This window comes from Petaurus breviceps, unplaced genomic scaffold (genome assembly GCF_028583685.1).
Source record: "Petaurus breviceps papuanus isolate PSGF00001 unplaced genomic scaffold, PetGlider_PUasm1.0 188, whole genome shotgun sequence".
Lineage (NCBI taxonomy): Eukaryota > Metazoa > Chordata > Mammalia > Diprotodontia > Petauridae > Petaurus > Petaurus breviceps.
Genome location: NW_027185804.1, coordinates 24,761,900 through 24,774,717, shown reverse-complemented (window position 1 = coordinate 24,774,717; position 12,818 = coordinate 24,761,900). Strand labels below are relative to the sequence as shown.

The following is a 12,818-nucleotide window of genomic DNA, read 5'->3' as shown; positions in this document are numbered from 1 at the left end:
TACCATAGATCCCTGGGGCATTCCATTAGAGACCTCCTTTCAAGCTGGCACTGAATCACTCATAACTATTCTGTGGGTCCAGCTATACAAAAAATTCCAAATTGACCTCATTGTATTGCCACCCAGCCCATAGCTGTGTCTTATTCAAAATAAAAGCACTTATCCATTCATTTACTAATAATAATGATAGCTAACATTTATATATTGCTTACTATGTGGCAGGCACTTTACAATTATTATCTTACTAGATCCCCACTTATTCCTATTTTACATATAAGGACACTGAGGCAAACAGGTTGAAAGACTTGCCCAGGGTCACCCATCCAGTAAGTATCTGAGGTTCGGTTTGAACACAAATCTTCCTGACTCTAGACCCAGTGCTCTATCCACTGCACTGTTTAGCCATCTCAAATATGTATTGAGCCAATTAAGTAATGTAACAAGTGAGGAAAACGTAGGGGCCAGGCCTTGTGCTAAGGTGCCGTGGTCGTTACAGAGATTTCACAAGACATAAGCTTCTTTCAAAAAGATGAAGGTCAGGGAGTTTGTAGAAGAGATTGGACAAGTGCCCAAAATAATGACAAATGGGAGGCTCCCTTCAAAGTTCCAAAGAGACTTTCAGAAACATTAAAGTTTACTGTTCAGTAAGATGAGGAGTCTGAAGTAGGCAGCCCGTTCTAGCTCTAAATCTTTGCTCATGATTCCAAATCCTATCTTTCACAAGGGGGTAGTAAATGGGACGCAAGATCCCATGCGTTGGTTGTAAAGATCAAAAGTTTCAAGAAGTATTTAAATAAATTAATGAGAAGTAGATCCCCAAACATTGGCTAGGGAATGTTTGGGGGCATTCAGAATCTCTGGGATTGACATCATCGCATATGACGGTGATCATCCTCAAAGTGTCCCTTGAGAGAGCTACCAGAGACAAAACCCCACGGCTAGGTGGTCCCCCGATTGTTTCCATGATGCTCCAACTTCCTGCCCCTCCAATGATATGACACCTTGAAATGCACCAGTGCTTGTGTGGACTACCTGAACCATCTCTGACTTCCTCTTGGTGGAGACTGTGGTACAGGATGCCCATCAGATTTGGTTGTAGTACCAGAGGATAAGGGACAGTCCTCAGCTCAGATAACTTTTGGGGTGGTCTTTACACCCACTTCAAACCTCAGATCAAAGCTCAGAGCAGGATATATTCATCAATTCCAAGTGCATTACAAAGGAGAGTAGGGACTTTGGAGGCCTGAACTAAAACCATCTCTTAGACTTTTTTTTTTCTTTTTTAAACTATTGGTAACAGAACAAGAACAGATCCCACAACATCTGAATTTTTTAAATCTTGTATTAGAATGGAGTTCAACAGAATCAATTAATCAAACAAACACTGGCTTATTATATGCTAACTGAAATTACTATGTGCCAGGAACTGTGCTAAACTTAGGAATAGGAAGACAAAAAAAAAAGCTATTCCTTCTCTCTTGGAGCTTGCATTCTAATGAATTAAGGAAATCACAAATTGGTGAGGAGGTATCTATTACCTCCTAAGGCATTCTTTGGAATAATGATGGATGAATGGATATTTGACTCGCTCAACTGCACCTAGGACCTAAGTCCCAGGTCCACTGCCAAATATCTAGGATGACCTTAGAGGTCATCAAGGCCAATCCCTCTCAATTCACAAATGAGGAGAATAAAGCCCAGAGAGGTTAAGAGATTTTCCCAGGGTCACACAGAAATTTGAACCTAGTTCTTTCTAACTCTGGGTCCAATACTCTAACCATTATGTTATGTGCATAGTATATATTAGGTGACAAGAAAATTGTCCCACCATATTCCTTGTAGGGGCTCAATCTGTCAAGAACAGCCCCTTATTCCAAGAGTTTGTAGGTCTCAAAGCTTTCCTTCCCTCACCTGTCAATCTCAGCAAATAGGGAGTCCCAAGGACCTAAAGGTCTTCTTAGAGAAGCTTTAAGGTAAGAGGTCCTTTTGATGTTGACCAAGTGTAAAGACAGAGTTGCTACCCTCCACCCTTGACCTAGGAGCTCAATGAGAAAAGAGTGTTGTGGTGGTAATAATATCATTACCACTACTGGTATTATTACCACTTGGTAGTATTACCACCACTGGTTATTAGAACCACTACCGATATTATTACTGATATCATTACCACTACTGGTATTATTACCACTACTGATATTATTGTTAACAGTACTGGTATTATTACCACCACTGGTATTTTTACCACTTCTGGTATTATTACCACTACTGATATTATTATTCACACCACAGGTATTATTACCACTACTGGCATTATTACTATTACTGATATTATTATTAACACTACTAGTATTATTACCACTACTGATATTATTATTAACACTACTAGTATTATTACCACTACTGATATTATTATTAACACTACAGGTATTTTTACCACTACTGGTATTGTTACTACTACTGGTATTTTTACCACTACTGGTATTATTATTAACACTACTGGTATTATTACCACTACTGGTATTTTTACCACTACTGGCATTATTACTACTACTCGTATTTTTACCACTACTGGTATTATTACTACTACTGGTATTTTTACCACTACTGGTATTACTACCACTACTGGGATTATTATTAATACTGCTGATATTATTAACACTACTGGTATTTTTACCACTTCTGGTATTATTATTACCACTGCTGGTAGTTTTACCACTAATGGCATTATTACCACTGCTGGTAGTTTTACCATTACTGGTATTATTACCACTACTGATATTATTATTAACACTACTGGTATTTTTACCACTACTGGTATTAATAATACTAGTGAATTTGGAGCCAGAGTATCACAGACTTAAAGCTAAAAGAACCCTCAGAGGCTAAGTAGACCAACCCATTTTTCAGGTGAGGAAACGGAGGCTCAGGGAGAAAGAGTGACACGTTTGTCCAAGGTCACACAAGCATTAGACAGGGGATTAGAATCCAGGAGTCTGAAACTACAACCACAGTTCTTTGTACTATGCCATGCTGTTTCCAAAGTACTCAAGTCCAAATCCCAGTTCTGCTAACTATGTGACCTTGGCTAAGTCACAACCCACAGAGGCACAAGTTTCCTCCTCTATAAAATGAGAGGGTTCTTTTTGTTTCTAGATCAATCAATCAGTTGAGCAACAGCTATATATTAAGTGCTGATATTGCACCTAGGTGTAGCAGGGACTTCTGCCTTGTATCTGGGACCCCAGGGATGAAATTATAGACAAAAACCACAGAGGTTGTTCTTTCCCCACCCCCAAACCCACACAACAAAGGACCAATTCCTTTCTATTCCTAGCTTGGAATGAATAAGCAGCCCAAACTATTCATATGAGGAAACTCCAATTACATGTTTTTCCTTCCCCTCATTCTATAATTCCATTCTCCATCCACACAACATAAAAGGAAGACATACCTCCATTTGTGGAAAAACAAAAAACCCCATAGTCTCATTGATGGGTCATAACAATAGGGAGAAAAAAGAAGTCCAACAAAGAAAAAGACACAAGTTTTGATTCTAGGGAATACCACATTAAGATCTCCAAGCAAAGGCAACACAAAGAAAGGCTAGGAGGAAGGGAACAACGCCCTACATCCCAGTGAAACATACCTCTTGCCAAAAAGTAATAGTAAATAAATGCAATGATTCCACTGAAAGGTAACAAGTCATTTCCTTCACCTGGAAAGTGAAAAAACAAATTGGAAGGAGACCTTGATTTGTAAACGACCAGAGTTTGCTTCCCAGTTCAGTTACTGGCTGGTAAGTCTTCTCTAGGTCTCAAGTTCCTCATCTGTGAAATGAAAGGGTTACATCTAGCCCCAAATCGGTGATTCTATAATAAGCTTCTCAGAAGCACATCTGGGACAAACCCAAAAATCTAGAAGGGCTTTGCAAGCCTCTAGTTTGCAAATCACTTCCTTAAATGACTCAGTCTCTCGCCACCCTCCCTGAGATTCATCCGGAAATGCTGCAGAAGATGCATCTGTAAGGAACCCAGCTGCCCACAAGTCTGGTAGATTTTTGTCTTAGAAGGGAGGCACTCAGTCAGATACCAATGAGCCTGAAACCTCAGGAAATGAGCTTCCCATGGCTCATCCTTCCCACCTGCTAGCTATACTCCTTTCTGTGCTGCTAATGAAGAAAGAACACCTTCCTCCACACAACCCAACAGAGATGGGGTCCAATCAAGGGGCAATTTGGAACTGGGCAAGTGTGCCTTAGAACAAAGAAATGCAAATCGCAGTGACAAAGATCCCATGAAGTCAAGTTGCTGTTCAGTTATTTTTAGTCATGACCCACATGTGGGATTTTCTTGGCAAAGATAGTGGAGTGGTTTGTCATTTCCTTCTCCAGCTCATTTTACAGATGAGGAAACTGAGTCAAACAGGGTTAATTGACTTGCCCAAGGTCTCTCCCCCATTGATAGCTGCCCCAGAGATGCATGTGTGATAAGTGCCTGAAGAAGAGAAGATAATGTTTACATTGACTTCATACTTCCAATCATTTCACATGCACCAGTTCTAAAGACCTTCAAACAGCAGAAAAGACTGGTAGTGACTTCACTTACCCAAGGAATAATAACATATCTGTTATTTATGCTCAAATTTATGGACTGGCTCACATTGCCACATCATCGCTTCACCCATTTCCAAAACTCGTTCTTCACAGTGAACCTGTGGTAGGCAGTGTGATTTTATTTTTTTTTTAATCCCCATTTCATAGATTAAAAAAAACCGAGGCTTTTAGTCATAAGTTTGTGGTTGTTTCTTGCTTTTTGTTTTGTTTTGTTTTTCAGTGTGTCGGGGAGGGATTCAGGATTTGTGATTTCACCCACACAGAGTACTTCAGGTGTGGAAGCCTCCTCCACCCATGCATATCAACAAACTCATTTGTAAATTACAGTCTTTGTCCCTTCCTCTGGACACTGAGACACACACAGATTCAGACAATTTTAAGATATAGTTGAATGGTTAAAATGAATCAGAGGCAGAAATTGAACCCAAGTCATCACAACCCCAAGGCTAGCCCTTCTATCCACCACATCATGCTATGTCTCTGTAGGATCACAAGAGCATATATTTATTTACAGTCAGAAGACACTTTCGAGGCCATGGAGCACATATTACAGCAGGAGAAACTGAGACCAGAAAGGGGGACTTGCTCAAGGTCACACATAGAGTAAGTGCCAGAAATTCCACCCCCACCCCAAGGATCACATTGGGGGATCATGGATTTAGAACTGTGATCAAACATAAGCTCTTTGAAGTCAGGGACTGTCTTAATCCATCTTTGGAGTCCCAAAACCTGGCTCCATGTCTCAGCTGTACACAGCACAAGCTTAGTAAATATTTATTGATTAATTGAGTGAGTGATTGGAGGCCAGCTAAACTGAAGGGGGCCCCAAGGGAGATGCATTTTTCTGCCTTGGCAATTCTCAAAGACTATCTTCTAAGTCACAGAGGAGCTGCAATCTGGATGAGTGGATGGAGCATTCACATCATCATCCTTGGAGACTAAAGTATTGAATAAGACTGATTCCCTTAAAGAACCCTTCCAAGAAAAAAATAATGTTGAGTCTTTTCAGTTTTGTTCAACTTTTTGTGACCCACATGAGGTTTTCTTGGGTATACCGGAGGGTTTGGCATTTCCTTCTCTGGCTCATTTTATAGATGAGGAAATTGAGGTGTGAAGTGACTTGCCCAGGGTCACACAGCTAGTAAATGTCTGAGGCCGGATTTGAACTCAGGCTTGGTATTCTATCTACTGTACCACCTGGTGGCCCCCCAAAATAATGGCTCTTACATATATAGCTTTAAAGTTTCACAAAATACTTTACATGTGCTATCTTAATCGTTCCTCCTAACCAGCCCTATGACATAGACACTATTATGACATAGACACATAGACTCCATTTTAGAAGGGGTGGTGTAAATAAGCATCTTTTAAGCTCCTACTGTATGCCAGGCATTGTGCTTAGTGCTATACAAATATTATCTCATTTGATCTTTGCAGCAACCCTGGGAGGTAGGTGCTGTTGTTCTCCCCATTTTTCAGTTGGGGAAACTGAGGCAAAAAATAGGTTAAGTGACTTTCCCAGGGTCACACAGCTATGTGACTGAGGTTGAATTTGAACTCAGATCATCTAGACTCTGGACCCAGTGCTTCACTTATCTGGCAAAGAAGATAAGGAAACTAAGGTTGAGAGGAAGTTTAGTCATATGCACAGCATCACACAGGTGTCTGGTGGAGATATCTCTCTCTGTTTCTCTGTCTCTGTCTATCTCTCTCTATGTCTTTCTGGCTCTCTTTCCTGTCTCTCTCTCTCTCTCTCTCTCACACACACACACATGCACGCGCACACACAAATAATTATAAGACAAGCAAGAATGAGCTATTTGGCCAGATCCCAAATGACAAAGGAGCATAAAACTGGGAAGGGGGAGGGTGGAGGCAGTCTTGGTTCTGGAGTCAGAGGTCCTGGGTTGGAATTCAGCACCTCTGATTTGTGCTATCTTTGGTAAATTTGGGTACATCTCTTATTTCCCTTAGCCTCAATTCTCCCCACTGAAAAATGAAGCATCTGGATGAGCCAGCCTCTAGATCTGAAGTCTCCTTGAGGCCAAGTCCAGCTCAATCCACTATACCACATGGCCTCCATGTGGATGAGCCTCCCTGCCCTGCCCTTTCCTCACAGATGGGCCCAGCATGAAATGCTGGCCTGGGTCCTCATACTTCTCTGGCCTTGAGCTTTGGGGAGAGCCAGTGTGGAGCCACTGAGCTTAGAGTCAGGACAGACCTGGGTCCTAATCCTGCATCAGACCCTTGCTCACTGGGAAAGTCACTTGACCTCAGGTTCCCCCGTGCTTATAAGATGAGAGGGCTGGCTTCTAGGTCCCTTCTAGCTCTACATCTGTGACCCTGGTGGTGGGGAGGGGGAGAACAACCAGAGAATTCCAGTGCCCTCTCCTCAGAAAAATACTCACACTATGTATGGGACTCATCTGTCTCCATCAAAGGCCTGAGTCCCAGCTCCACCTTCAATGAGCCAGGTGAGTTTGAACAAGTTTCCTTCTCCATCTGTACAGGACCCTCCTAAATGCCAATGACCCATGACAGTTAAAGAACTTCAGTTAGGGTGGGAGGGCTTTGCTTAAACCTGCTCCCAGAGCTATCAAGTTTTCCATGAAGCTTTTCCAGGACTTCAGCCCTGGGCCTGATGAGTAACATTCTGAGCACTCCTATGATTAATCCAACATTCACTCATTCATTTATGTGTTCATTCATTCATTGATTCATTCACCCTCACCCTCTTCCCCACTCCTTCCTCTCCTCTCACTCAGGCTGGGACACAAAAAGTAAACTGAGTCATGAACATCCCTGTCAAAGTCCCAGAATTTCTCTGACACAGAAGAGATTCCCTCTAAAATTAACTCATTTCCTGGCACCATCTGCTCATGGTTCTACTCTTTCTTTCACAAGTCCTGCTCTCCTTCCAGGGCTCTAGAGGGGGTCAAGGGGAGGAGGCAGAAGAGGAAGAGAAACAAGGAAAACCAACCGTGGCTGACTTTACTGCTCCCCTCCCTGACCCTCCACCCTCCACACACACGCAGACTGCAAGGGTCAGGCAGACTGGATATACAATCACTGGAAGGGGAGAAATGAATAGGGGCCAAGCTCACACCTGACCTTCCCATCTCAAGAACAGAAGCGGTTCAATTCCTTGGAACATCCTTTTTGGGTGAAAGAAATGCCACCTCCTATTTCAGTTTCCCAAGAAATAAAGTTGTTCCACTATGGGACTGGAGAGATGGTGAGGGAATACTAATATGGGTCAATGTCAAATAAATCCACCTCCCTTGTCACAGCTGACAGAAACCAAGAAGGAACGAATATATGCCAGAGAGAGGGGCTGAATCGGAAATTCCACTGGAATCCCTGACATTTACAAAGCAAACTTCCTACCTTAGGTTGTCCTGGTTCCTTGGGAGATTAGAGAGAAGGGATTTATGGATTACCCTGGTTGAGGCCACAGGGTGAGCCAGTGAACACTTAATGTTTACAACTCAATCCTTCCCCAGACATGTGACCTGACTGATTTTCTATGGCAGATTCATCCGAAATTATCTTCTGGTCAGTCTCTGAGAGCTCTGAGAGAAGCCAAAGCCTTCCATGTCCCAGAGCCCAACTGTCTCTCATCAGCTTTTTCATTTGTTCCCTACAATGAGAGATGAGATGTCTAGGGGGGCAACTGGACTTTCATAAGTGGTTGTATTCATTCCATTGGCATCTCAGCAAACTGAAACCCAGCTCTTCAGACAGGCAAAGGTGCAACCCGGCAACACTGATTTCCCTCCAGACCATTTCTAGGTACCCAGTCTCCTGAGGGCCAGTCCAATGAAAATTAGTCATTCTCCTGGGCTGTATACAGAGACAATATGGTATCATGGCTAGGGAGCAGGGTTTGAAGTCAGGAAGACCTGAGGTCAAATCTGTTCTCTGAAACCTAATGGCTATATGACTTTGGCTAAGACTTTTAACTTGCAGACAAGTTGCTGACCTAAATTGGTAGAAAAAGATTCTTCCCCTTAGATTTCTCCATATAAAAAAATCATAGGTCCAGTGCTTATATAGGGATGTTTTCCTTTTTTGCCTTAACATCCCCCAAGTAGCAGCATAGCAGTGACCAGGGGGGCAGCTCTGGTGTCAAGGAAAGCCTGGGTTGTAAGCCCACCTCAGACAGACTTAGTGATATGATCCTGGGCAAATAACTTCGCCCCTCAATGTTCCCGGGCATCTCTCTAAGACTGTGATAATTGCATAGCAAGGATAGCTTCCCCACACCAATGAAATGACAAATCCAGCCCAAAACTAATCATCCCTGGCCCTAGCACTTTGCACATAGTAGGTGCCTCATAAGAGTTTGTGGGATTGGATTGGTTTGGTAACTGGAAGGGGAACTAATTTCTCAGCAAGTTCTTCTCTTGAGGCTTATTTAAACGTTGCCTACCTAAAACAGCCCCTCCCATAATACCTTGCACACTATTATGGCTCAATAAATATTGAATGAGTAGAATGAATGAAAAAAGGAGTGAATGAAATACTACCACCACCCAATGACTTTTCTTCCTCAATCTAATCACCTGGGAGAACATCATTACCCAAAACTCTTTGCACCAGACACCCAAGAGAATTGCAACAAGAGAATCCATAGACTTTGTGGGGCTTTGAAATCATCTCCAGAAAGTATCAGATCCCCATACTCTGAGCACTATCCAAGGTAACATTTCCCCAGAAACAAACCTAAAACACCAGCCTGAAAGTAGATGCCCTGCCCAATTATAGTTCCACCTGCTTATTCCAGTTCCTTTTTCTCTCTCCTTAAACCATCGCCCATATTTAGGTTACTCAGCCCTTCCCCTCTGGCCCACACTCTTCCTCCTTATTTCTGAGTTGTTTCCCCAAACACCATCCCTTTCCAAGCACTCCCAAGTTCCCTTCTTTAAAAGACAGGGAAGAATTCTCTTTTTCTCCACCACGTTCTTCCCATCCACTCTTCTCTCCTGCCTTCTTCCCCTTCTTGGGGTCTCCTCCTTTCCTCAATCTCGCCTCCCCTCAAGCCTCCAATTCCCTTCCAAACAACTTTACAAGTACATGAAAGTCAGGATAGCTGGGACCAGAGAAGCTACTGATTTCATCATGTGAATCACCCCACCCAAAACGAACTGTAAAAAAGGAGAGGAGAGCCCCATACGAGAAGCGACAAGCCTCCAGGCAAGTTAGTGGACATTTTTAGTTTTATTGCTCAGGCTTAGCATATCTTAGGTTCTTAATAAGTATCCCTGGGTTTATAATAAAGACAATTGGACTCAATATGCTTTGAGCTGTAGTTTAATACTGTGCAAAGTTATTAAATAACTCCCTTAGAGCCAGTTGGGAAATTCAATCTATTCACCTTCCTAAGATACAAGTAAGGGGTTGCTCTCTGATCTTCAAGATAAAACTGCCCCTGTTACTCCCTTCACACACTCTTCAGGTCAGCCACTCTACAGTGTCTACACCTGCATGTCCATGCCTTTGCCCAGGCTGTCCACCACCCCTGGAATGTATCCCCTCTTCATCCCTGACTCAGTAGTCCTAACAGCCTTCAAAGTTCAGCTCAAGGGCCTTCTCCACCATGAACATTTTCCTTTTGTGCCCCATGAATATCCACCAGAAATTGGTGCAGACTATTTGTATAGAGTGTCGATTTTTCATTAACTTAAACATATGGACGTGTTGTTTCCTCCCATAGAAACACGTTGTTTCCTTCCTTCCCTTGAGGCGAGGGACTTTCATATTTGTCTTTGTGTCTTGTAGTAGGGTGCCTGGTGGATATGGGCACTTGCTCATGGACTGAGCTATTCTCTTTCTCTAGCCTCCCCAGAGCTCACCAGCTCTCCAGAGTCCAAATCAGGGGCCACCTCCTCCATCAAGCTTTCCGTGACTGCCCCAATTCACACCAATCTCTTCTGCCACTGAATTCCTAGGACTTTTGTCTACAACACATAATACAGTGCTCGATTACCTAATGTCTTAAATTAACCTCAAAGTGGGTCATAGACCATAGGAGTTAGAGCTGAAAGGATCATAGATATCATCTGGACCAGCTTCTTCATATTTTTGGAGGAAATTGAGGCTCAGGGAGGCTGACTTGCCCTGTGTCACAAAACCAATGGGACCGGAACCTAGAGCTTCCCTACTCCAAAGCTGGATCTCTAATCACAAGGTCAGGCTGCCTCCAGTGGGTACGAATTTTTTCTTCCGGTTAGATAATAAGTTCCTCCAAAGCAGAACATCTTTTTTTAACTTTGTAATACATGAGAAAGACCTCTGGATCTAGCATGAGAGATCCAGGTTTTATTGCTCACTCTCTTTGTGGCCTCGGGCACACCTAGCTGCTTAACCAATTTGGTTTCCTCATCCGTGAAATGAGAATCAAAGATTTAGAGTTAGAAAACGCCTTAAAGGTCCCCAAGTCCAACCCCTTCTGTTCATTCATTGGAGGCCCAGAGAGGTTAAGTAATTTGCCCATAGTCACATAGCTAGTCAGGGTAGGAGGCAAGGTTTGAACTCAAGTCTTTGCTGACTGCCCATGCAGTGCCAGGCTACCTGCCTTCCAAGGTTGCTGGGAGGAAAACAGTTTACAATGCCAGCTGTTGTAATTCTACTTTCTCTGTCCCCACCGCTCAGTCCAGAGCCGGGAAGGTCCGTAATAAATACTCCTCGAACTGAATCCTCAACTGGGTTATGTTTAATGATATCTTTGGCACTTCTTGAAAGGGTAAATTAATTTAGCTAGCGATAAGCCAATGGGCTCTGTAATTATCTACCGAGGCCAGGAGAGACAAAGAAAACCCGCCCTGGGGAAGAACCCCACCTCCCATGCCTACCAAGCTCCCAGCCCCTCCTCGAGACCAAAGACAGGGCTGCCCCAGTCCACTGCCATGCCTGACCTAAAGTCGTGCCCCTCCTCGGGCCAAGAAGGCACTAGGCTTGTTCTCCACTCCTCACTGCCCCGTAGATGGGCCATCCAGAGCCCTTTCGGTCAGGATAGTTAGAGGGCCCCAGGTTTGACAGTGAGCGCTTGCAGGCTGGAGCGGCGCATTGATTCTCTGCTCCCACCCCCTCCCCCAGACTATTTCTATTCCTGGGGAGCTCGGGAAGAGGCAGCCGGGCTGTTTCCAGTTTCCCGCAAACACTCACTCGTCTGAAGCTACCACGGAGCTTCTAAGAGCTAGGACTTGTGGACAGCTGGGGGAGGTGGGGGAAGGGGGGAGTGGGGAGGAGCAGATTTCAGCTCCTCCAGGGACTTGGGTTGCTGGAAGGAATTATTTACTGCAGCCTACTTAGACCGCGCTCTCACATCCCTCTCCAATGCCCTCAGCTTCCTGGTTAGCCCCAACCCTAGCCAATGCAATAAGCATTTATTATGCACCTACTGTATGAAGGGCCCTTCAGGTGTCCACATTCTCTACAGGATATGCAAAGAAAACTCATTCTCCGTTAAACAGGTAGTGGAAAATGTGTTCTCTGTGTGTTGGGGTGGGGAGCGCAGGAAGCAAGATATGGGTTCAGGTCATTTAATTCTCTGAACCTCACTTCTGTATAATAAGAGGGGTGACTTCCGTAATGAAAGGGGGGATCGTGATCTTTGAGGTTCCTTCCAGCTTTAAATAGATGATTCTGCTTCTGTAAAGTGAGGGCAATGAGAGCTCCGGGAATTCTCGCTCTAATCCTACGGGCCAGTATTCCCCTGAATGGCTCCACAACACCCTTCCAACCTGAAAGCTATGATCTAGTTGTAGAATAATACAAGACAACATGAAATCAATCGAGAGCTGGTAGGAAAAACAATCCTTCACTAATTCAGAGACAGGTAAGATCAGCGTGGGGTTGAGCAGGCAGGGAAAACTTCTTGGGGAGTCTTCAACTGGGCTCTCTGAAATCTACCTGGAGCTTCTTCTGCCATGGGCATATCTGAGCCTGCTACTGTAGCCCAGCCCTGCCCAGCCCTGCCCAGCCCTGCCCAACCCCAGAAATGGGCTTCTTACTCAACTGCAAGCAGGCTAGGGGATTCCACAAGGACAGTTAGTCAGTTCCTTTACACCATGTGGTCTGAGTGTACAGGGGATGAGGTGATGCCCAGGCTTTGGGAACAATCTCTTGTTTCCCAGAGCCTTGAAAGCAAACTTGAAAAGGAAGAAAAAGGAGAGAGAGAGAGAGAGAGAGAGAGAGAGAGAGA

The 12,818-nt window shown here is 43.9% G+C and overlaps 1 protein-coding gene across 23 annotated transcripts in view; it reads right to left on the bottom strand.

Annotated features, from left to right (window-relative positions):
- Nucleotides 1-12,818, bottom strand: part of CD44 (CD44 molecule (IN blood group)) — a 474,809-nt gene that overhangs the window by 86,303 nt on the left and 375,688 nt on the right. The gene's annotated exons all lie outside the window — the stretch shown is intronic.